Here is a 27,251-nt window from a genome sequence, read left to right as displayed (position 1 = left end):
AGAATAAAATTATTAAATATCTTCTTATTTAGTTTCAATCTCATTTCCTCTTCAATCTGTTTACCAAAACAGTACTGCTAGAGTTTCACTTCTACGAATCTAATCTGCTCACAAGAGTCTTTCTTTTAAGGACTATGGCTTTTCGAATTAAGCTTAAGTCTTTGATATGAGATATAAGTCCCTTAACTGGGTTCCTGCCAATCTCCCTCACCATCTCCTTCACTCCCCTCCATACAACCTGTCATCGCCTCTCCTTCCCCTTCTCACTATATACACATCTTTGCTTTGAACTTTATTAACTACTTGCACCTCCAGAATAATCCATGCCTTCTGATTGACTGGGGTTTAGTACCTTACCAGTTCTTATTTTTTGCTCATGTGCATGTCCCTTGTGAGTAGGCATGTCCTGCTTCATATCCTCTGTATTCTATAATCTAGGCATGAGAAATTACTTTTTTTCTAGCATATTTTGGGTCCCACAACAAGCAGGAAAAGACAAGGTGGAATTACACGGTGATTTATAAAACTTTGCCTGTCATTCTTATTCACATTTTATTGCAAAATTTAGCCACATAGCCAAGGTTATTGGGTTAAGAAGGGGTCTCAAGAAAGGGCCAGTATGGGAGGCAACAGCTATTTGTAAACAATACTACAATCTATCATATCATCCTTCAAGATTTAATGTTCTGCTTTAACACTGTCTGCTTGCCTCTGTCATATCCTCTGAGTCTGTAATGGACATATCAGTGTCTGTTTCTTTCCTATTAGCTTGGAGATGATTACAAATCTGACTGTATTTTGATAATTGGTATACATTCAACCCTCAAAATATCTGTAAGTGAAAATAGAGAAGTAAAGAAGGAAGGGAGGAGGAAAGATAGGTTAGGAATAGAAATAACTATAATATATTTGTAGCATGTAACCCATTTAAGGGAAAAGTCAAACTTCTACAAATCAACAGCTTATTTATTGATTATTTGGGGAACCAGAACATATAAATATCTGAAAATATATGTTGAATTTAAATATTAGACTTAGGATGTTTTTATCATGTAATTTTTAAAAGACTCAATTTCCTTTGAGGACCAGTGGAGTCTTTCTTTTCTCTCTCAATCTCTCCCTCTCTCTCTCTCCTGCTCTCTCTCCATGGGTAACATAATATATTTAAAAGTATTGTCTTTGGAATGAATTGGCCCTGATTTTATATATATATATATATATATATATATATACACACACACACATATATAGATATACATATATGTATATATACTTATCTACTATATTCACCTGTTATTCTCTTTAATATTAAGGCAATTAGCAAATAGTTCTTTATCCTGCTTTCTGAAATTCTGTGGCTATTTGACTAAATTTCCTCTTTTTTTTTTTTTCCCTTCTGCACCAGAAATTGCTTATTATGTCCAAGCTTCTTCTTTCATCCCCTCCGTTTCAAAAACGCATCTCTGCTTCAGAAAGCTAACTCCTCTATTAAGTCAACTGAAAAAAAAAAAAAATTCCTCTGCAACTTCCCACCATCAATTATTGTCTCTGTTTTCTGTCTTTAATTTTATGCTTTCTGCTCTGTCATCTATGAACAACATACACACTTTTCCATTTAAGTAACAAACAAATAGATCAAGCTCTCTCAGATTTTGCATCCAATGAAACTAAAGTTTATCTCACATATTATGAAAGCAAAATGTATGTGAATCCCCTCCATAGTCAAAATATCCACTTATTTATGTGCTCCTTCTCTCACTAACTAGGTTTTTTTCTACTTCTCTAAGATACTAACAAAATTAGCAAGCTTAATAACAATTAAATTTTTTTACTTCCATTTTTAACCTCCTTAAATTCTAGAGTGTAAGGCTAATTTCTTCTGTCCCCTCTATGAAAAACTTATGATGGAAAAAATTAACAGAATGTTTTTTTTTTTAATTTTGGAGAATCTTTAAAAAATATAGGAACTGGAAAACTGACTTGGTATCTCATTTATGTTCCAGTAGTGACCCTATGTTGATCATTTTTATTCTCAGATATGAACTGGTAATAGTAATACTCTTATCTCAATATTTGCTCAAATTGTATTCCTGTACTTCTATGGTACTTTGTGTAATGATAAAATTTTATAGTATGTGCTAAGTCACTTCAGTCGTGTCTGACTCTTTGTGACTCTATACTGTACCCTGCCAGGCTCCTCTGTCCATGGGCTTCTCCGGGCAAGAATGGGTTGCCATTTCCTTCTCCAGGGAAACTTCCCACCCAAGGATTGAACCCGGATCTCTTATGTCTCCTGCATTGGCAGTCATGTTCTTTACGTCTAGTGCCATCTGGGAAGCCCCAAATTTAATAGAGTTTATAATTTAAATGATGTCTTTCATTTTGGTACTCTGAGAATAACTTGCAATGGGATGGTCCTATTTTTATTTCTCATATATTAAGGAAAAATATAGTAAATATGAATAAACTCTAAGTATATTTAAGTAATGCTTATTTCAAATTTCATTCTTTTTTGTTAGAATTAGGATCTAGTACTAATATACTAATAAGTTGCATAACGTTGAGCCTTTAGTTTTGTTTGGCATCTTCTAAACTCTTTTTATTTTCTATGTATATACCACTTACACACAAAGTATGCTGCATATGTAGAAAGGTGGAGGAAGAGATAAATTGGTAGAGATTAATGATAGATGCATACAATTGGAAGGAATAATGAGTGAATAAATGGATAGATTTACAGTAATACAGTACAATGGCATTTGTTGATGCATCCGCATATCCCATTTCTTTTCTACACAAAACTAGTTAGATTTTCCTTTGGAGAGGCAAGTCACACTGTCTGCTTTAGCTATTGAGTTTTGATTCTATTTCAGGCTCCAAGGGAAGGCCGTCATTGGCTTAAACTAATCATAGTAATCCTATTGTTACTGTTGTTCTTAATGCTTGTCACTGTGATTATTCCAGGGTTGGCAATGATTTAAAACTAAGACAAGCTAACAGATGGCATTCCGTCAGCCCCAGTGTTTGGTTCAGGGGACCTAAGTTACTCCAACTGGAAGCAAGCCAAAATTTCTCTTAAATAATTGCAAACTTGATACAATGCCCTTCTCTTATACATATATACATATATATATAAAATAAATGCTTGTAGTCCAAATGGAGAGCCATCTGGCCAAGATGAGGAAAAATAAGCTAAGCATGAAACCAACATAGTGAGGAAAATAGAGCTGAAAGAATCACAAACAAGTGGATATGCACCCTTAAATATATCATTAACCTGTGGATCAAAGCATTTATTAGCTAGCTCTAGATTTTTCAGTTAGTGAGCCAATTAAGTCTCTTTATTACTTAAATGAGTTAGTTGAATTTTATGTTATTTTTCTCTAATTTGTATTCTAAATATTCTAAATAATATTGATAGATGAAGACAGATAAATAGATAAAGAAATAGATATATACATAGGTGATAGATTGATAGATAGGTAGAAGATAGATGGGGTACACATATCATGACAAAGGATAAAGAAATAGATGTATTTGCCCTTAGAATAAAATGGGATAGCTCACTGGAATGAAATTTATATGTGTGATCTATTAAAAATCTATATTACTTATTGGTAGCCAGAATACTTTAGTTTTAAAATGTTGAAAACAACTAAATTTTTATAAATGACCATTTTGATTATCAAACAGTTTATATAGGTAACAGTTGATGATCAACCTTTCAATGCAATACTTAAAAGAAAACAATGATCATATGTTAGTTGATCTACTTCAGTTGCATATAAATGGTTACATTTATTCTGAAATTTTACTTTTTATGAAGCAAAAAAAAGTTTTTAATTTTGTGACCTCTAAAGAGAGCAAAAGGAAATGTTTACTTTGTACAGGTTAAACTAAGAGTAGTCTCTAAGTTCATTGTTAAGCTGGCAAATTGTTAATTGAATTAGAATGCCTAAAGAATAAAATTAAATTCCTAAAATTTTCCAACCAAAATTTGAGTAAGATTTTTTGTTTTTTCACCAATATAATAATGGCATTATTCATGGTATAGTAAAACAATTTATACACATTCAAAAGAATAGGGTTGAGTTCTTACTCTACCATTTAACCACAGTCTTATGCAAGAGACACGGATTCAGTCCCTCAGTGGAGAACATCCCCTGGGCTAGGAAATGGCAACACAGTCCAGGATTCTTGCCTGGAAAATTCCATGGACAGAGGAGCCTGGAGGGCCACAGTTCATGGAGTCACACTGAGTCAGAAATGAATGAACGAGTAAGCATACACGCAATCTTAAGCAAGTGATTGATGCTGCTGCTGCTAAGTCAGCTTCAGTCCTGTCAGACTCTGTGCAAACCTATGGACTGCTACTGCACAATGGGACTCATCTCACACACTAGCAAAGTAATGCTCAGAATTCTCCAAGCTAGGCTTCAACAGTACCTTAACCGAGAATTCCCAGATGTTCAAGCTGGATTTAGAAAAGGCAGAGGAAACAGAGATCAAACTGCCAACATCCACTGGATCAAAGAAAAAGCAAGAGAATTCCAGAAAAAACATCTACTTCTGCTTTATTGACTATGCTAAAGCCTCTGACTGTGTGGATCACACAAACTGTGGAAAATTTTTCAAGAGATGGGAATACCAGACCACCTTACCTGCCTCCTGAGAAACCTGTATGCAGGTCAAGAAGCAACAGTTAGAACTGGACATGGAACAACATACTGTTTCCAGATTGGGAAAGGAGTACATCAAGGCTGTATATTGTCACCTTGCTTATTTAACTTATATGCAGGGTACATCATGCAAAATGCCATACTGGATGAAGCACAAGCTGGAATTAAGACTGCAAGGAGAAATATCAATAACCTCAGATATGCAGATGACACCACCCTTATGACAGAAAGCGAAGAAGAACTAAAGAGCCTCTTGATGAAAGTGAAAGAGGAGAGTGAAAAAGTTGGCTTAAAACTCAACATTCAAAAAATGAAGATCATGGCTTCTGGTTTCATCACTCATGGCAAATAGATGGGGAAACAATGGAAACAGTGAGAGACCTTATTTTCTTTGGCTCCAAAATCACTGCAGATGGTGACTGCAGCCATGAAATTAAAAGATGCTTACTCCGTGGAAGAAAAACTATGACAACCCTAGGCAGCATATTAAAAAACAAAGACATTACTTTACCGACAAAGTTCCGTGTAGTCAAAGCTATGGTTTTTCCAGTAGTCATGTATGGATGTGAGAGTTGGACCATAAAGAAAGCTGAGCGCCAAAGAATTGATGGCTTTGAACTGTGATGTTGGAGAAGACTCTTGAGAGTCCCTTGGACTGCAAGGAGATCAAACCAGTCAATCCTAAAGGAAATAAGTCCTGAATATTCATGAAAGAACTGATGTTGAAGCTGAAGCTCCTATACTTTGGCTACCTGATGCAAAAAACTGACTCATTGGAAACGACCCTGATGCTGGGAGAGACTGAAGGCAGAAGGAGAAGGGGACAACAGAGGATGAGATGGTTGGATGGCATCCCTGACTTGATGGACATGAGTTTGAGCATGCTCTGGGAATTGGTGATGGACAGGGAAGCCTGGCTTGTTGCAGTCCATGGGGTCGAAAAGAGTCAAATATGACTAAGTGACTGAACTGAACTGACTGATGGACTGCAGCACTCCAGGCTCCTCTGTCCATGGAATTCTCTAGGCAAGAGTACTAGAGTGGGTTGCCATGCCCTCCTCCAGGGGATCTTCCTGACCCAGGGATTGAACCTGTGTCTCCTGCATTGCAGGCAGATTCTTTACCACTGAGCCACCAGGGAAGCACAAGCAAGCTATTAAATGTCTGTAAATTCCATAGATATTATTGTTAATCAGCATTGAACAGTTGATTGTACAGTGTATATATGTGATTATACATATGCATATAAACTAATGTTAACCAACATTGAGTCCTGATATAAAGATATATATTGTGCATACATATTTATTAAATAAACATTATACATTATGTAAAATAATTTAATAGATAAGCCTTTCATTATTTAGATAAATTCCCTTTGATATAATAATTATCTTGCCAAATTGTTTATGTACCTTATATCTGGAGATTGTGGCTTTATTTCTACAAGTGACATGCCTAAAGTGAGCCAGTCACCTTGCAAATAAATTCACTGATGAAAAGTAAAACTTAACTTAAAAAAATTAAATATATATTTATTTATTTTGCTGCATCAGGTCTTAGTTGCAGCATGCAGGAGTTTTAGTTGCAGCATGTGAGCTCCAAGTTGTGGCATGTGGATTTAGTTCCCTGATCAGGGATTGAACCCAGGCTCCCTACGCTGGAAATATGAAGTCTTAGCCACTGGACCACCAGGGGAGTTGGAAAAGTAAAACTTTGTGATAGGGAATAGAAAAATCAGGATTTCTCTAGTGTTCCAGTGATTAAGACTCTGCACTCCCAATTCAGGGGGCCCAGGATTGATCTCTGGGATCAAGGAACTAAGATCCTGCATGCCACATGGTACAGACAAAAAAAAAAGAATAAAGGAATTTGAGTGAAATATTTGGTTTAGCTCCTTCTCAATTCACAAATGACTTTTGTTATCCTTTTCAAACTGTATAACCTTATGGAGTGTCATTTATCTTATCTATAAAATAGGTATGTGTTCAGTCGGTCAGTTCCATCTGACTCTTTGCGACCCTATGGACTGTAGCCTGCCTGTCCATGGGATTTTCTAAGCAAGAATACTGGAGTGGATCGCCATTTCCTTCTCCAGGAGATCTTTCCAGCTCAGGGATAGAACTCAGGTTTCCCACATTGCAGGCAGATTCTTTACTGTCCGAGCCACCAGGGAAGCCCATATAATAGGGATAGTAAGCCCATATAACTCGGAGATGTTCATAATAAATTATTTTACACATGTTTTAGAAGCACTTTTGAATTTCAAAGGCAGCACATAAAAGATTATTACCAGGAACTGTGTACATCTGTGATGGAAAAGATCCTAATTAGTGAAAAAGTAACTGGAGTATTCGATGTAGTATTGGTACACATTAGTTTAAATTTAGAGGGTTTTTCTTTTTTTTGTAAATATGCCTACAGTGTTCCTGTTGCATATAATATTTTCTCATAGTAAGAGGATGTACTCTAATACAAATAGAACTTGAGAAAGTCCAAAATAAGGGAAAATAAAGTTTTTCTTAATGCCTAAAAACAGATTGTTAAGAAACCATGTGCACATAAAACTTTTCATGTAAAAATTAAAGACTCTATTATGTAATTTCATTTGAGAAGCTACAGTATCGATATATTTAAAGAACATCCAGCAATCTGTTGCAATTCCAGTGTACCCCATCTTCAATATTTTCTCTAAGTATATGACTGAGGAACTTATTTCAAGAATTAAGTAAGCCATAAAAGGTTTTGTTGTTCAGTCACTAAATCGTGTCTCACTCTTTGCTACTATATCAACTGCAGCACACCAGACTTCCCTGTTCTTCACTGTCTCCTGGAGTGTGCTGAAACTCAGGTCCATTGAGTCGGTGATGCCATCCAACCATCTCATCCTCTGTCACTCCCTTCTCCTCCTGCCCTCAATCTTTCCCAGCATCAGGGTCATTTACACTGAGTTGGCTTTTCGTATCAGGTCGCCAAAGTATTGGAGCTTCAACATCAGTCCTTCTAGTGAATAGTCAGAGTTGATTTTCTTCAGGATTGACTGGTTTGGTCTCCTTGCTGTCCAAGGGACTCTCAAGAGCCTTCTGCAGCACCACAGTTCAAAAGCATCAATTCTTCAGCCCTCAGCCCTCTTTATGGTTCAACTCTCACATCTATACATCTATACTACTGGAAAAACCATAGCTTTGACTATACAGACCTTTGTCAGCAAAGTGATGTCTCTGCTTTTTGATATGCTATCTAGGCTAGGCTTGTCATAGATTATTTTCCAAGGAGCAAGTATCTTTTAATTTCATGGCTTCAGTCACAGGCCAACGTGATTGGAGCCCAAGAAAATAAAATGTGTCCCTGTTTCTGAAACCATTTACCTCTGATTGGGACTTAAAACCATGTGCTGGGACTCAAACCCCGCCAAAACCCACAGTCTTCTAACTGAGATCTCAGACCTGGTTTCAGGACCCAGTGAAACTCAGGTTTGTGATATCTCATTGCAGAAAGAATACAGTGAGTGACAAAGTGATAGGTAAGTAATGGATTTATTCAGAGAAACACATTCCACAGATACAGTGTGGGCCATCACATCGGGCGAGTACAATGGCTGTGAAATGTAGGCTGGTTAGTTTTTATGGGCTGGGTAATTTCATAACTAATAAATGGGAGGGTTATTTTAATTATTTTGGGAAGAGGTAGAGATTTCCATGAATTGGGTTAGGGTTTAGTCTTCCGACCATGGTGCCTTGGAACTATCATGATGCCTCTGGATGTTTCATTTAGCTTGCTGATTGAGGATCAAGGTCTAGTGGAAGTTGACTTGTCTGCAATCTTAGATCCATTTGATTCTAATCGATTTATGTTGTATTCTTGGGGTATGTCATTCTTTCCAAAGTTGTGCCCTCCTCTTCCCCTCCTGTTTCATTTCCACTTTTCCCCATCTATTCGCCATGAAGTGATGGGACCAGGTGCCATGATCGTACTATTTTGAATGTTAGGTTTTAAGCCAGCTTTTTCACTCTACTCCTTCACGCTCATCAAGAGGCTCTTTAGTTCCTCCTTGCTTTCTACCATCAGAGCGGTATCATCTGCATATCTGAGGTTGTTGATATTTCTCCCAGCAATTTTGATTCCAGCTTAGGATTCATCCAGCCTGGCATTTTGCATTTGCATATAAGTTAAATAAGCAAGGTGAAAATATACAGCCTTAATGATGGGAAATATGTGTATCACATTGAATCAAGAATGCAAGAACATAGACCAATAATATTTCCTACCCCAGTAAGATTCAGTTGGAAAAAAAAATGATGTAGGTAGGATGAAAATCAATTTTATGAACTCTATAATTTCCAAGTTTTTTTCTTAACTCCAAATTCAGGCTCATTTACCCAGCTCTCGAATAGACATCTTCCCATTGATATTTCAAAGCTACTGAAAATGAAACTTCCTAACTTAAATTCACCATGTTTCAGATCCATTCTTGCTCCATAGAACTGGCATTTCCTTGATCTCTCTCTCAGTAAATGTGTCAATTATGTAAGAAGCCTGAATATTAGTTTCTTCCTTCTTACTCTGGCTTCCAAGGTTTTGCTAGTGGTAAAGAACCTGCCTGCCAATGCAGAAGATGTAAGAGATACGGGTTCAATATGTGGGTCAGGAAGATACCCTGGGGAAGAGAATGGCAACCCACTCCATTATTCTTTTTTTTTTCTTTTTATTTATTTTTTAAAATTTATTTATTTTTTATTGAGGGATAATTGCTTTACAGAACTTTGCTGTTTTCTATCAAACCTCAACATGAATCAGCCATAGGTATACACATATCCGCTCCCTTTTGAAACTCCCTCCCATCGCCCTCCCCATCCCACCCCTCTAGGTTGATACAGAGTCCCTGTTTGAGCTTCCTGAGCCATACAGGGAATTCTCGTTGGCTATCTATTTTACATATGGTAATATAAGTTTCCATGTTACTCTTTCCATACATCTCACCCTCTCCTCCCCTCTCCCCATGTCCATAAGTCTATTCTCTATGTCTGTTTCTCCATTGCTGCCCTGTAAATTCTTCAGTACCATTTTTCTAGATCCCATATATATGCATTAGAATATGGCATTTATCTTTCTCTTTCTGATTCACTTCACTCCGTATAATAGGTTCTAGATTCATCCACCTCGTTAGAACTGACTCAAAGCTGTTCCTTTTGATGGCTGAGTAATATTACATTGTGTATATGTACCACAACTTCTTTATCTATTCATCTGTTGATGGACATCTAGGTTGCTTCATGTTCTAGCTATTGTAAATAGTGCTGCAATGAACAATGGGATACATGTGTCTCTTTCAGTTTTGGTTTCCTCAGGGTATATGCCTATGAGAGGGATTGCTGGGTCATATGGTGGTTTTATTCCTGGTTTTTTTAAGGAATCTCCATACTGTCTTCCATAGTGGCTGTATCAGTTTATATTCCCACCAACACTGCAAGAGCATTCCCTTTTCTCCACACCCTCTCCAGCATTTATTGTTTGTAAACTTTTTGATGAGGGCCATTCTGACCATTGTGAGGTGATATCTCATTGTAGTTTTGATTTGAATTTCTTTAATAATGAGTGATGTTGAGCATCTTTTCATGTGTTTATTAGCCATCTGTATGTATTCTTTGGAGAAATGTCTGTTTAAGTCTTTTTTCCACTTTTTGGTTGGGTTGTTTTTCTGGTATTGAGTTCTATGAGCTGCTTGTATATTTTGGAAATTAATCCTTTGTCAGTTGTTTCATTTGCTATTATTTTCTCCCATTCTGAGGGTTGTCTTTTCACCTTGCTTATAGTTTCCTTTGCTGTGCAAAAGCTTTTAATTTTAATCAGATCCCACTTGTCTACTTTTGTTTTTATTTCCATTACTTTAGGAGGTGGGTCATAGAGGATCTTGCTTTGATTTATGTCATCGAGTGTTCTGCCTGTGTTATCCTCTAAGAGTTTTATAGTTTTCTGGTCTTACATTTAGGCCTTTAATCCATTTTGAGTTTATCTTTGTGTATGGTGTTAGGAAGTGTTCTAATTTCATTCTTTTACATGTAGCTGTCCAGTTTTCCCAGCCCCATTTATTGAAGAGGCTGTCTTTGCCCTATTGTATATTCTTGCCTCCAGTGTTGCTGCCTGGAGAATCCCATGGACAGAGGAGCCTGGAGGATTACAGTCCGTGGGGTTGTAAATAGTCAGACATGACTGAACACACGCACACTCTTATTCCAACCTAATCAGCACCAAATTGCACTAATTCTGCCACCTTAATATTTCTCAAAATCTGATGTCCACTACTCTCAACCTTCACTGCCAAGTCCCTAAATCAGACCTCTTTCATTCCTTCCCTATTTTCCTTCAATAGTGTTTCTCTTCAGTTCTGTGGCCCTATATGCATTAAAATGGTCTTCTTAAAATGTAAATCTCATCCCATCCTTCTCCTTCCCATCATTAGTTCCTATTGTTTCTAAGAAAAGTGCAAACAAGGGACTTCCCTATGTGACAGTCAAATACTATCACATATTTTTCTCTTCAGTTATGTTGAGTTGAAACCCACATGGAATGAAATCCTTACAGCTGAACGTAAAGGTTGTGACTGAGTCTTAGTAAGGCTGATTCCCAGGATAGCCTTTCAACACCTACAGTTTTGGCTTCCAAAAAAGAGTTTTATCTTGCAGAAAATCTAAGAGAGTTCCTAAACTCTATACCATAGCAGAAGCAGAAATTCTGTTTGAAAAGCATATGTAAAAGAAATATTTCCTGAGAATTCTTCTGAGCTTCCAGTTCTAAACTATGGGCCTGTTTCATTTAACACTTCTGACTAAGCAGACTATTTAGTTACAGAGGAATGTCATAAAAAAAAGCATTAAATCTTTGTTTGCTGCATATCCATATAGTATAACCCAAGAACACTAACTGTTCAGGAAAAAATAATGGAGAAAGAATTGAAGCAACTAATTAGCATAAATTATTAAACTACTATCATCTAAAGTAGCAGTTATTACCAAAATTTTTATTTATTAATTGAATAAACATATTTCCCTGAAGATGCATAAACAGTCTAAATAATTATATTCTGCTCATATTTATAAAATTCAATGTTTTATGCTTTTCCTAAAATTGAAAGCATATTAACTACTTCTGTCACTTTATTTTTGGTATCTTTAGTAAAGATTGGTTGAAGAATAAGAGATACTGCAAGAAAAGTTTTAAGAAGTAAAGCATTTCAGAAAATATTAGTGACTAGCATGGACATACTCTCTGTTAAAGAAAATTTGCATTAAAAAATATTTTTTAAATCTTCAGACTTGGTAATGCACACCAAAGAAATTATGAAGTCTAAAGAATAAAAAATCAGAAACGTTAATTAGAGCTAATTTAAATCTATGAGAGAAAATTAGTTTGTCTTGAATAAATAAGAAGAAAAATGGCTCAAATTGACTTTTATATTACTGATTGGTTCTCTAAACTTTGAAATTCAATTTTGAAAGGATGGCCTGGCAATTCTTCTGCATACCAGATACTATACTACTGAGGGACTCTCCTCTTGCTTCATGCCCCTTAATAAACTGTCTGCTTATAGCATACACAAGAAAATTGTTTACCTTCTCTCTCCATTTCTTCTTTTTTTTCTCCAGAGAGTATGGTGGTAAAGTACTTACGGTATAGTGCCATATAGTAACAGGTGTCACAAAAAAGAAGGCTAGTATTTTAGCCTTTTTTTCTTTTTTTCTATAAGCTCTGGAAGACTAACTCTGCTAAAAATAATACCTATTCAATGAAGAGATCCTTACACACTGGCAACAGAAGGTAACTCTGTTTAAGACTCAAATTGAGTCTTAAAATACATGCATATTCCAAATGGTGCGAATTTTGAGTAACTGCAATTGTATGGCTTCAGGCAAAGTACTTACAGGCTTAAAGCCAGACTAACTGGCAGACCATGGTGAAAATTAAATTTGTATTAAATTAAATCTACTTTCTTTTAATTTCAGTTGATCGTAAGGCATACAACAAGAAGAAGTTGAAAAATAGCTGAAGGGTTTATGACTGCAAAAAAGAAAAACAACTTCACTGTTTCAAATTTACTAGCAATTAAGATGGCTGTGAATAATGAAATAGACAAGTCAATTTTCCACTACCACCATAGATTGAGGAAATTTGCGACCTGAGTTTATAAAAAAATCATGAAGTTGCACAAAATGTTTGGTATTTTTAATTTAAGAAAAATACCATTGTAATTTCTGGTTTATAGCTCTATTTGTTAATTACAGAGAAATTAAATAATGTGGCATTTTTAAAGAAGAAAATTAAAGTTGCCCAGTATCTAACAAACCCAGAAGTTACTATCTTTAAAGTTTGGATTTTTTTGTATACAAATTGACTCAAAATTGCATTCCAATTTGCTTCTATACTAATGGATTCAAATTAAAAGTGGGTTATGATATATGTACTGTTTTATTAACTCTTTAAGTTGCAAACACAAGCTTAGCATTTGTATGTTAAGAACATTAAGTCTCAAATTATGAATTTAAGGTATGTATAATATCCCATATTACGATTATTCATTATTGAAATGTTTGTTTTTAATGTTTTACTAAACAATACTCTATTTTGAACATGTTCATTTTTATAAATCTATGATGATTGCTTTTGAATATATTCCTAGAACATATACAACTCAGACTATATATATAAATATATGTATCTAAAATTATATAGATTCTTAAAACTCTGTATATACTTAAAACTAAAGTACCTAAAACTACATATCATATATACAGTGTTATACATGTATAAGGTTCTCTATATAACAAAATGTAACAGATTATATACAGTCGTCCGTCAATAAAGTGGCACATTTGCTCCAGGAGCCCCTGTGCATATCAAAATGTGTGGATGCCCAGTTCAGTTCAGTTCAGTTCAGTCGCTCAGTTGTGTCCGACTCTATGCGACCCCATGGACTGCAGCAAGCCAGGCCTCCCTGTCCATCATCAACTCCAGAGTTTAATCAAACTCAAGCCCATTGAGTCGGTGATGCCATGAAACCATCTCATCCTCTGTCGTCCCCTTCTCCTCTTGGCTTCAATCTTTCTCAGCATCAGGGTCTTTTCCAGTGAGTCAGCTCCTTGCATCAGGTGGCCAAAGTACTGGAGTTTCAGCTTCAACATCAGTCCTTCCAATGAATATTCACGACTGATTTCCTTTAGGATGAACTGGTTGGATCTCCTTGCAGTCCAAGGGACCCTCAAGAGTCTTCTCCAACACCACAGTTCAAAAGGATCAATTCTTTGGTGCTCAGCTTTCTTTATAGTCCAACTCTCATGTCCATACTTGACCACTGGAAAAACCATAGCCTTGACTAGATAGACCTTTGTTCACAAAGTAATATCTCTGCTTTTTAACATGCTGTCTAGGTTGGTCATAACTTTTCTTCCAAGGAGTTAAGCGTCTTTTAATTTCATGGCTGCAGTCACCATCTGCAGTGGTTTGGAGCCCAAAAAACTAAAGTCTGCCACTGTTTCCACTGTTTCTCCATCTATTTGCCATGAAGTGATGGGACCAGATGCCATGATCTTAGTTTTCTGAATGTTGAGTTTTAAGCCAACTTTTTCACTCTCCTCTTTCACTTTCATCAAGAGGCTCTTTAGTTCTTCTTCACCTTCTGCCATAAGGGTGGTGCCATCTGCATATCTGAGGTTATTGATATTTCTTCCAGCAATCTTGATTCCAGCTTGTGCTTCCTCCAGCCTAGCATTTCTCATGATGTACTCTGCATGTAAGTTAAATAAGTAGGGTGACAATGTACAGCCTTGACGTACTTCTTTTCTTCTTTGGAACCAGTCTGTTGTTCCATGTCCAGTTCAAACTGTTGCTTCCTGACCTGCAGCCAGATTTCTCAAGAGGTAGGTCAGGTGGTCTGGTATTCCCATCTCTTTCAGAATTTTCTGCAGCTTATTGTGATCCAAACAGTCAAAGGCTTTGGCATAGTCAGTAGAGCAGAAATAGATGTTTTTCTGGAACTCTCTTCCTTTTTTTGATGATCCAGCAGATGTTGGCAATTTGATCTCTGGTTTCTCTGCCTTTTCTAAAACCACCTTGAACATCTGGAAGTTTACAGTTCACATATTGCTGAAGCCTGACTTGGAGAATTTTGAGCATTACTTTGCTAGCATGTGAGATGAGTGCAATTATGCAGTAGTTTGAGCATTCTTTGGCATTGCCTTTCTTAGGGATTGGAATGAAAACTGACCTTTTCCAGTCCTGTGGCCACTGCTGAGTTTTCTAAATTTGCTGGCATATTGACTGTAGCACTTTCACAGCATCATCCTTTAGGATTTGAAATAGCTCAACTGGAATTCCATCACCTCCTCTAGCTTCATTCGTAGTGATGCTTTCTAAGGCCCACTTGACTTCACATTCCAGGATGTCTGGCTCTAGGTGAGTGATCACACCATCGTGATTATCTGGGCCATGAATATCTTTTCTGTACAGTTCTTCTGTGTATTCTTGCCATCTCTTCTTAACATCTTCTGCTTCTGTTAGGTCCATACCATTTCTGTCCTTTATCAAGTCCATCTTTGCATGAAATGTTCCTTTGGTATCTCTAATTTTATTTTTTCTAACTTTTTTTTAATTCTCTTATATAAAATGGTATAGATGACTTGGTCCAATGAATAAGTCTGCCCTCTATACATGCATATTTTGAACCCACGAATTCAATAAACTGCATGGACATTTCCAACTGCAATTGAATAAGTTTCTGAATGTGAAATTCAAGAATTTGGAGGACCCGCTGTATATTTATTAAAAAAAATGTATACATGGATTCATGTAATTCAAACCTGTGTTGTTCAAGAGCCAACTGTATAAATACACACACACATATAAATTATAAGGCACAACTCATTTTTGTTGAGCTTCACTTTGTTATGCTTCAAAGATACTGCATTTTTTACAAATTGAAAGTTTGTAGCTATCTGCTTCCAGCAAGTTTGTCAGCACCATTTTTCCAGCAGCATTTGCTTACTTCATGTTTCTGTGACACATTTTGGTAATCCTTGTAATATTTTAAACCTTTTCATTATTATTTTATGTGTTAAGGTGATCTGTGATCAGTGATCTTTGATGTTTCCATAGTAATTTCCTGGGTGCACTACAGAATGTGCCCATATAAGGTGCTGAACTTAACTGATAAATGTTGTGTATGTTCTGACAGCTCTACTGACCTGCAGAGCTCTCCTCCCCTTTGTCCTCGGTATGCTCTGAGACACAAAAATATAGAAATTAGGCAATTATAACCCTGAAGTGGCCCCTAAGTGTTCAAATGAAAAGAGGAGTCACGTATCTCTCACTTTAAATCAAAATCTAGAAATAATAAAGCTTAGTGAAGAATAAGTATCAAAAGCCAAGACAGGCTGGAAGCTAGGCCTTTTGCACCAAACAGTTAGTCAAGCTGTGAGTGAAAAGGGAATGTTCTTGAAGAAAATTAAAAATGCTACCCCAGGAAACACACGAATAAGAGGAAAGAAAGCAGTTTCATTGTAGATGTGGGGAAGGTATTAGTGTGTGGACAGAAGATCAGACTATCCACAGCATTCCTTTAGGAGCTACAACTGCCATAGACAGTGAACCGTCTGATGAATCAAAGCAAAATAAATGAAAACCTTCTAGAAAAAATTCACCATTCTAGATGACATTAAGAATGTGTGTGGTTCATTGAAGAGGTCAAAATATCAACATTAACAGGAGTTCAGAAGTTCATATGAACCTTCATGGATGACTTTGAGGAGTTTGAACTTCAGTGGAGGAAGTAAATGCAGATTTGGTAGATATAGCAAGAGAATTAGAAGTGGAGCCTGAAGATAGAACTGAATCACTTCAATCTTATAATAAAACTTTAGCAGAAGAGGAGTTGCTTCTTATGGATGAGTTAAGAAAGTGGTTTCTTGAGATGGAATTTCTAACAGTGCTATGAAGATTGTTGAAATAACAACAAAAGATTTAGAATACGATACCAGCTGATAAAGCACAAGTTTGAGAGAACTAACTCCAATTTTGAAAGAAGTTGTACTGTGGGCAAATTGCTATCAAACAGCAGTGTGTGCTACAGAGAAATAGATCATGAAAGGAAGAATCAATCATTGCAGCAAACTTCAATCAGACTTCCCAGGTGGCTCTGTGGTAAAGAATCCGACTGCTAATGCAGAAGATGCAAAAGATGCGGATTTGATCCCTGGGTTGGGTAGATCCTCTGAAGTAGGAAATGGCAACCCACTCCAGTATGCTTTCCTGGAAAATTCCATGGACAGAGGAGCCTGATGGGCTAAAGTCCATTGGGTCCTAAAGAGTTGGACACAACTGAGCAAGTGGGCACAGACTTCTTTATCTTATTTTAAAATAATTTCTACAGCCACCCCAACCTTTAGGGACTACCACACTAATCAGTCAGCAGCCATCAACAGCAAAGCAAGACCTACACTAGCAAAAGGATTAGGACTTGATCAGATAACGAATCGAATTTTTTAGTATTAAAGTATTATTTTAGGCATAATTCTATTCTAGGCGTAATTCTATCAATAGACACTAAATAGGCAGACTTAAACAGGCAATTAAGAATATTCAATAATATTATAAATTTTGGCTAAAGATTAATTGCAGTAAGTGAGAGAGACTTAACTCTGTTGAAACAAAAGATGGGAGATTGTTTAAGCACTGGGTGGACATGAATTTAAGCAAACTCCAGGAGATAGGGGAGGGCAGAGGAGTCCAGGCAGTAGCAAAGAGTTGAGCATAATTTAGTGACTGAACAACGAGCTAGTAGAAAAACCCTGTGGACATTAAAGGAAAAGTGTGCTACTGTGGTTCTGTATGCTCGTGCTTGGCCGCTCAGTCACTTCTGACTTTTGTGACCTGTGGAATGTAACCTGCCAGGCTCCTCTGTCCAAGGGATTCTCCAGGCAAGAATACTGGAGTGGGTTGCCATGCCCTTCTGCACGGGATCTTTCTGACCCAGGGATTGAACCAGGGTCTCCTCCATTGCAGGTGGATTCTTTACTGTCTGAGCCACCAGGAAAGCCTGCTGAAAGGCACTTATCAAAGATAGGCTCCTAACCTCCCACAGAGATTGGGAGGTCAGGTTATCTTTCTTGAAGATTACATTTCAAAGGGATGGCTTCCAGTTCCTTAGGAAAGACATTCCTGGGTTGCAACACTGGCAAGAGGCTATGAGAAGATTGCATCTCAAAGGGGCAGAGAAAAATTTATAATTGCAAGTTTACTAAAGCAAATGCTGTAAATAAAGAGAGGTCAGGGGCTTGTTCAGGAAGAAATCTCTCTAAAATGTATTCAAGCCAAGAACATTAAGGTCTTCTTGGAATGTAAATAAACAAATAAACAAACCAAGCTTGTGCTGATACAATTTATATTTTCATATAGTATGCCAGCATCATCACTAGCCTACATACTTTCTACTAACTTTGTGAATTTCAGGGTTATAATTTGGGAACTAATGTATATATGACATGTCTTCTCATGCAATACTTATTTATAATACATTACTTGGTCTGTCATCACATTTATTATAAAACTTCAGTCTCTCTAGCTTCAGATATACAACTTAAAATTTAAAGATTCCTGTGTAACTGGAACTAATTGGTTGATTTGTGTAAACTCTTTGATATAACATTTAATAAAAATAAAAATATTTCCATGGAAAGCAGAAATGTTAAAGACTCTTTGCAGAACTAAGTAACAAACACATGTTTTTAATAGATTGCATGACAAATAATAGTCCTTAGATTTCATCAATGTAGTACAATACAAATAAACAAATCTGCTTTCACGGGAGAAAGATTGACAACAAATACAAAATTAATAGAAAAGCATTTACATAATACTAGTATGACAGCTGATACTCATTTAATAGGGTAGTATCCAGAAATTATGGTTCTTTATACTATAGTTGGGTTTCTCAGGTGGCATTAGTGATAGAAAAAAAAAAACAACAAAAAACTGCCTGCCAATGCAGGATATGTGGGTTCAATCCCTGGGTCAGGAAGATCCCCTGGAGGAAGAAATGGAAACCCACTCCAGTATTCTCGCCTGGAAAATCCCATGGACAGAGGAGCCTGGTGGGCTACAGTCCATAGGGTCGCAAAGAGTCAGGACTGAAGCGAGTTAGTACACATGCGCATAATACAGTTATAGTTCTCATGGAGGAAAGTGAAATTGTCAGTACTTGGTGTAAATTCTTACAAATTCATGCTTCTGCATTTCTATCTCTGCCAGTGTCTCTACTGTTGTGGTGTTAAGTGACTTTAGATGAGCTAATTAATCTTTCCTCTTTGCCTTGGCCTTTCATCCATTACAAGTGCCTATAGGGAGATTTGTCAGACTAGCACATAAAATAGTTCCATCAAAGCATCAAACTTCAAGCCAGAGGAAGAATACAAAATAACAGTGATGCCCAACAGCTTAGCTTTCAGGAACACTTTTATTTTTAACACTTGCACTTTACATCAAATTGTAACATACAGTTGCCTTTGGGACTATCAGGGGAGTGCACGTGTTGATGTCAACTCTTCAGCCTTTTGGGATCATAATGTGGACAAAATTCATTGTGATTATTATTGTAACATCACTTTAAATAGTCATGCTCCAACAAATTGTCACTAGTGGGGTATGGAGTGGCATGGAATAATATGAGGAATATCACATAAAAGAGTGGAAACCCATAAATAAGGAAGAGCAACTCCCATTATTGTCTACTTAAAAGAGAAAGGAAGCAAGACATGGTAATGTGTAGAAAAAATAAATACTGGCATGCATAGAAATTGCTATTTTTTCTTATTCCCTCCTTTTAGTCTATGAGATGTGATTGCCAGATGTCAAATTACCTTATTGGGACAACTACATAGACAAGCACATGCTCCAGACCTTTGATAATAACAGCATAGCTGCTAACTTTATATGTCTACTTTGCACTTGAAATGTGGCTAATCTAGATTGAAAAGCAGTGTTATGAAATACACATGAAATTAGAAGACTTGAAGAGAATATAAATGATTTGTCTTGTTTGTTGGGTTGTTATAACAGAATACCATAGTCTGGGTTGCTTATGTGCTGTGCTGTGCTAAGTAACCCTTACTTTATTTGGTAAGAAAGGGTCTTTGCTGATGGAATTAATAATCTTGAGATGAGATCATCGTGGGTAGACCCTATAGCAAACAACAATGACCTTGTTAGAGGTACAAGAGAAGCAGCTAGAGATTAGAGGAGAAGGCCATGTAAAGACAGATAGAGTTTAAATTTATGCAGCCACTCACCAAAGAAGATGTGGAGTGACCAGAAGTTGGAAGAGCCAACATACATTCCAGAGCCTTCAGAAGAAGTGTGGCCCATCCAATACCTTGGCATTGGACTTCCGTCCTCCAGAATCATAAAGCAATAAGTTTCTGTTTTTTCAAACAACCAATGTTGTGGAAGTTTGTTATAGCAGCCATAGAAAACTGACCAAATCACCAAATTCTATTCATGCTGCTAATGAAGTAGTCTCTCCCTCAAAAAGTAATGCCTTCCATAGGATTTTTTACTCATTTCCTGTCATATCTATTATTTTCTTCTGTATAGAACATACTCACTAATCTTTTGTATTTACTTCCGAGAATATTTGTGCATTGAGGAAAGTGATAATATTCTGTTCCATAGTACCTATGAGAGTGCCTCATATATGATACAAAATGCTAATAAATATTTTGCAAATATTTTACAGACAAAATTGTAAAATCTGCTTTGAAACATTTTTTGATTCTTCTAAGTTCTTAGTGTTTCAACAAGAAGTACAGTGATTTTAATATAAAGAATACTTATGAAATGCAAGATTTAAACATGTATGTTTCATTTCTCTCTCTTATATATATACACATATATACATACATACATGTGTCCTCCAGATGAAGTGCATTGAAAAATTTATTTGATTATTTGTTTTTTTAAATGAAATACTTCAGTGGGAATTTTTAAAATCTTGGTTCTGTATAATAATGATCTCAAAGCTAGCAAGGGCTTGAAATTAAAGTATTATATCTTGAAGTATAATCATAATTTTTATGCACATTCTATCTGAAATATGAGCTGTTGAGACAACCTCTGTGTTAAGAAGGTAAACTGTATAATGTAGGTGAGGTAAATTTTTGTAAGACTATTTAAAGGAAAGGTGTAGGTTGTGTATTTTCCTTAAATAATACTGTATACTGCTATCTTTTTGCAAAGCTGCATAAGTACAGTAGAACATCTCTTATGAAATATATTTTTGAGTTGCCTAGTTGCTAACAGAATATTGGAGACAGCATAATTACATAATGTATCAGACAATATCTTAGTAAATGTTTATATAATGGATGATTGCTGAGATAAGAAAACACAAAGTGAAAACAGAACTCTCACCTCACTTTAAAAAATACATGTCAACTAGTTTAATGTAATTTCAAAAATTTCAGGTTATATAACTCAACATGGTATGTGTACGAAGTAGGAGGTACCATTTCTATCAATATACAGTTCTCCCCCAAAAAGTGTTTTGTTCTTTCCTCAAAGTAAATATATTTTGTCACTGAAGTTCCTACACAATCCCTCCACTTGAGGGAATTAAATGTTATTAAAAAAATACTGGCACTAGAGTAAAAAACAAAACAACAACAAAAAATTAAATTATCAACCATTTTATTTTTATTCAATTAACGTATTATATTGTGTATCTGGCATATAGTAGGGTCCTTCATAAATGTTTATTAAATAAATCAATCTTGCATATGATAGTTTCTTTTTTTACAGTTGATTTCTATTTTAGAAGACAAAGTTGTATGTTTCTTTTTTTGAAACAATTGTAAGGTGATTTTATAAAATAAATTTGCCAGCACATTACTCTTGTAATAATTACCTTTTATAACAGTATCTGAGTGACTACATGTTTTTCAATATGCTTCAATAGCACAAATATATTACTGTTATTTATTGATACTCTATCTTCTTACCTTCTGTCACAAAGGAAGTTTTGCTCTTATGTTTTCTGGTTCTCTCTCCTCCCATTTGAAAAGGATTGCCTGCTAAGTCGCTTCAGTCATATCCAGCTCTTTGTGACTCTATGGACTGTAGCCCGCCAGGCTCCTCTGCCCATGGGATTCTCCAGGCAAGAATACTGGAGTGGGTTGCCATGCCCTCCACCAGGAGATCTTCCCAACCTGGGAATGAACCCAGGTCTCTTATGTCTCCTGCATTGGCTGGCACGTTCTTTACCAGTAGCACCACCTGGAAAGCCCTGAAAAGGATTATCACTCCATTACTGAGTTGCTGTCAGCTCACCTGTATACTTAGCTGTTTCCTATTTATAACACAAATTCTATGTCTTTGTATAGATGGACATCTATTCCATATTCCTAAAGCTTCCTTAAAATTCTATTTTGGTTCCCATTCTTTGTTCAGTCTACTCCATTTTAGACTTATTTCTGTCTTTTCCGTGGTCTTTAGAGATAAGAGTCTCAGGGTTATGGAACAGTTTGATAGTAATTCTTCATCTTGAAGATTCGCATGCTATGTCAATTGTGTGAATTAGCCTCCCTCTGCTTTATGTGTCTGAGCCCTGTGGTTTCAGTTTCTCATTGGTGAATTATTTATTTTCAAGTCATTGTCTTGAAATGCAGTCAGGCTTCCTCTGTCTCACTCAGTCTTGTGGAAGAAATCTTACCAGCTCTCTTTCAATAGAGGCACAACCTCTCAAGACTTTGTTTCCTGCAAGAATATCAGACCCAGCTCCTTATACTATGTAACCTACTGCCTCAAATCTCTCACCATTACTCTCAAAACCTCAAACCTCCATGTTACAATCTGGGCTGGTTGCTCTGCCATTCTGTTTCAAATTGGGTATTTGGGGATTTTTATTCTCTACCCACTCCAGTACTCTTGCCTGGAAAATACCATGGATGGAGAATCCTGGTGGGCTACAGTCCATGTGGTCACAAAGAGTTGGACTCGACTGAGCGACTTCACTTTCACTTTTCATAGAGACACTTCTTCACTTATCTCTCATGGATCCTCTATTGCTTGGCTCCTTTTTCTTTTTGTTTTTTGGTTTACTCTTATTTTAGTGCCACACATTTTGCATTAGCTCCCTTAGGAAGAAAAGGTGAATAAAAGGTGAATTTTTGAGACCTTGGATATTTGGTAATATCCTTATCCAATAGGAATATTTGATGAAATAGTTGTCTTGGCATGGAATATTGGATATTTCCCTATAAATACTTAAGGCTTTCCTTAATTTCTACTTTACATATGGCTCTAGAAGATTCTTACATCATTCTTATTTGTGAACTTCTGAATCAAAAGGAAGTTAAGAAACTGAGAGATGAATATTTTAGCAGAATCATCTGGCCTGGACTGAACTAACCAGTGCTCAGTCACTAAGTTGTGGTCCTACTCTTTGTGAATCCATGGACTGTAGTCCTCCAGGCTTCTTTGTCCTTTGAATTTTCCAAGCAATAATATTGGAGCCAGTTTCTATTTCCTATGCCAGGGGATCTTCCCGAAACCAGGGGTTGAACCTGTGCCTCTTGTGTCTCCTGATTGGCAGGTAGATTCTTTACCCATTCTTTACCCTTGTATAAGGCTATACTCTACAATATTAAACTGAAAAATAAATCTTAGCTAGTAACAAACTCATAAACTACCACTATCCTCATACACTTCCCTACCCTATTTCCTCTTCACTGTCAATGAGCAGAAGAGCAAAATAAAATCTCCCCTGTGAATTAGTAAAGTTATCAAGAAGATTTGCAGACAAAACTCATAACACTGATATAGCTCAATTTTGTTTTGTCTAAGGTGGCCCTTTTTTTTTAATGTTATTTTAACACATTATAATTTTGTCATCAAGTGTGAATGGTGACCTGTGTAGAATCATGGTACATTCATGTTTTTAGAGTCATCAGAAGTTAGAAATTATCTCTTTATTCTACTGATAAGAAATTCAAAGTGCAGAAAAGGAAGCATAGTTATGGAATTTTGAACTGTTGGTAACCTTGTTGTGAATATTATTTGTTTAACGAAATATCTTGCTTGCTATGGAAAGTAGAATTTTGAAAGCATATTGTTCAATTTCTAACACAATTGCTTGCTAGCTTTGTGACCTTATTTATCTAAGTTAATTGACATCACTGAGCATTGGTTTCTTCCTGTGAAAAATGAGACTATCACTAGCTAGTGTGCAATTTTGTGCTAGGAGAAAATAACACATGTGAAAGCTTTATTAGAAGCTAATCCAACCAGTCCATCCTAAAGGAGCTCAGTCCTGGGTGTTCATTGGAAGGACTGATGTTGAAGCTGAAACTCCAATACTTTGGCCACCTTATGTGAAGAGTTGACTCATTGGAAAAGACCCTAATGCTGGGAAGGATTGGGGGCAGGAGGAGAAGGGGACGACAGAGGATGAGATGGTTGGATGGCATCACCGACTCGATGGACATGGGTTTGGGTAAACTCCGAGAGTTGGTGATGGACAGGGAAGCCTGGCGTGCTGCAATTCATGGGGTCACAAAGAGTCGGACACGACTGAGCGACTGATCTGAACTGAACTCAATAAATATATTACTATTAGTATTATTATTAATAATCAAAATTAAAGCAAAATATTTCAAGTTTTAAGCATTCATAAAGTGAGTTCCTTAAAACATTGGATCACTGTGTGAGTTGGGAAATGAATTTCAGCATTTTACTTTTTCAGAGGAAACATATAGCTATGAACTCCAGGAATTAATTTTCCAAAGTCAGCATAGACACAAATAAGAACACATGATATAATTAAAAAGGAAAGCACCATGCTGCTACATCAGAAGCAGAGTGCGAACAAAAAAGAAGTAGGGATGTCATTTCCTAATAGGAATCAGGAGGAAACAACTTTTTAAAAAATTAAGAAAAAATGAAGACACTGAAATAGCACTCAGCTTGCAGTGCTTGAGCACTTCAAAAATTTTACGTTACTGTTGAACCAGCAGAAGAGTCACCAAAGAGCACAGACTTTAAAGACAATATTTTCCACTCTTCACTTTTGAAAAACATACACTTTCTAATTTCCAGAATTTAAACTTACCTGTGCAATAATTGGGCTTCCCCAGTAGCTCAGTGGTAAAGAACCTGCCTGCCAATTCAGGAGACAAGAGATGTGGTTCAAATTCTAGGTTGGGAAGATCCCCTGGAGAGGGCACAGCAACCCACTCCAGTATTCTTGCCTGGAGAATCCCATGGACAGAGGAGCCCAGCAAGCTATGATCCATAGCATCACAAAGAGTTGGACACAACTGAAGTGACTTAGCATGCATGTACAGTAATTAATAGGAACAGAGATAATCAGCATACCTTTCATGATACTTAGCTTCATTTTTACCACTACCTTTGTCAGAGGGAGGATCAGTAGTAAATCTCCATTAAACAGTATTTATATCATTTTATGTGCAGTTGTTGATATATATGTAGATGTACTAGTTAGCTTTTGCTGGATAACAAATTCTTTCAAAATGGAATGGCCTGAAACAGCCATCTATTTTATCATACACTTTGGCGGCTGAGAAAGTCAGCCACATCTTGGCTGGGTTCTCTCATGGCTTAAAAGACTGCAATCAAGGTGACAGCCAAAGCTGTGATCTCAGTTAAAGGCTCAACAGACTTGGCAGGTTTGGAAGCAGGGAAGGATCAGCTTTCCAGCTCAGTCATTGTCATTGACACGATTCATTTCCTCTCTCCTTCAGTTCTTTGACACATAGGCCTCTCTAAAGGGCAGTTCACAGTGTGGAAGCTGGCTTCAGTCAAGCAAGTGAGAGAGCAAAAGAAGATGAGCAAGAAAGAAACCAATCTCGTTGTCTAATCTGTGAGTTTTTCGCTGCAGTCTGTCCATTAGAAGTAAATCCCTAGATCCGGCCCTCATGCTGGAGCATGGATCATGTACAGTCCTAGAATACTTAGAAGGTGAAGGTCATTGAGAGCTTTCATAGAAACTGACTGCCACAACAGACCGCAAATAGATACGTAAATATGTACATATATGCACATACGCAAAAACATACAAATAGAAACTTGTTCATGTTAAATACTTGGTAACCTATCCATTTTAAAGTAGCTTATTTCTTCTAATCAGTCCTTTTGGTTGCATGAAAAATGTTTAGATTTAGATAACTACAACTGTTATTGAAGTGTTCTTGAAAATTTATTTTTCCTAATTTCACTTTTATGAATGATGTCATTTCTAAAATTTGTAGAGAAAATAAAGAGTAATGTTTGCCTAAAGAATGGTGGCTAGACAAAGTGTAATCCAGTTTCAGTTGGCTATAGATTATGTCTTTGTTACATTTATTTTCAATTGCTTATATTTTTCTAAAAATATGATTTCAAATTTTCAAGTATTTGGATAAAGTATTTTAAAAACATTAGTTACTTCACATATTCTACAAACATTATTTCCAAGTTATGAGGTTCTAGTAACTTGCTTGTTGTTGTTGTTTAGTCGCTAAACCATGTCCAACTCTTTTGCAATCCCATGGACTATACCCTTCCAGGCTCCTCTGTCCTTAGAATTACCCAGGCACAACTAATTAATTTCTTAAAAAGTACGTGTAGAACTCCTTGTTTCATATGAATATGAAAATAAGAAAAAAGAGTAATAAGCTTAAATTATTATCAAAGGCAACAGAGGAAAAAAGTTTAAAAAAGTATATTGGCTATTTTACAAAAAAAGAAGTTTAAGGTCAACATTACTATGATTAATATATTTCAAAGAAAACATATAGCTGTGTTTTAACATTAAAAATATCTAACTGCCATTGAATGTTGAATAATAATCTCATATTCCTCTGAGGGAATTCTAATAGCAGAGGTGTCTTACATTTCTTCTACTAAAGGAATTCACATTTTCTGGCTCATGGCTAATGATACCCATAATAAGAGCAAGTTTCACATGAATATCAAGTTTGTTACATTTACAGAGGCACTTTGGAAGACTAAGCTCAGGAGGATAATATGAGTTCATTTTGAGAAATTCTCTTTGGAGTTCTGATAAGTCAATTATTAAATAAAGTGAGTATTCAAAAGCTGAGGTGAAATTCAGAACACCATATTTAATGAGCCCTGTCAATCATCAATGAGACTAAAGTTGACTCAGGTATAACTAAGCACATAAATTCCCTATCTTCATGAAACATATATTCTAATGGTGGTAGATAAGAAAATAAATCAAATAAGTAACACATCATTTCTTAGAAAATAATAAGTGCTATGTGGAGAAAATAAAGAAGAAAAGGTAAAGTATAAGAGAAATATCAATAACCTCAGATATGCAGATGACACCACCCTTATGACAGAAAGCAAAGAGGAATTAAAGAGCCTTTTGATGAAGTTGAAAGAGGAGAGTGAAAAACCTGGCCTAAAACTCAGCAGTCAAAAAACAAAGATCATGCTATCCGGTCCTATCACCTCATGGCATATAGATGGGGAAACAATGGAAACAGTGAAAGATTTTATATTCTT

The 27,251-nt window shown here is 36.3% G+C and overlaps 1 long non-coding RNA gene across 1 annotated transcript in view; it reads left to right on the top strand.

The window, feature by feature from the left end:
- The window catches only part of LOC145511648 (uncharacterized), a 28,649-nt gene extending 1,626 nt beyond the window's left edge, over positions 1–27,023 (top strand). Inside the window, exon 2 of the long non-coding RNA XR_014058023.1 lies at positions 25,481–27,023. This is a non-coding gene — a long non-coding RNA (uncharacterized LOC145511648). The remainder of the gene's footprint in view (positions 1–25,480) is intronic.
- The last annotated feature ends 228 nt before the right edge of the window (positions 27,024–27,251 follow it).

The sequence above is a fragment of the Giraffa tippelskirchi genome, chromosome 6 (assembly GCF_054371585.1).
Source record: "Giraffa tippelskirchi isolate mGirTip1 chromosome 6, T2T-mGirTip1v1.2.pri, whole genome shotgun sequence".
NCBI classification, from domain to species: domain Eukaryota; kingdom Metazoa; phylum Chordata; class Mammalia; order Artiodactyla; family Giraffidae; genus Giraffa; species Giraffa tippelskirchi.
The sequence above is the reverse complement of the archived record's forward strand: the minus strand, read 5'-3'. Positions and strand labels throughout refer to the sequence as shown.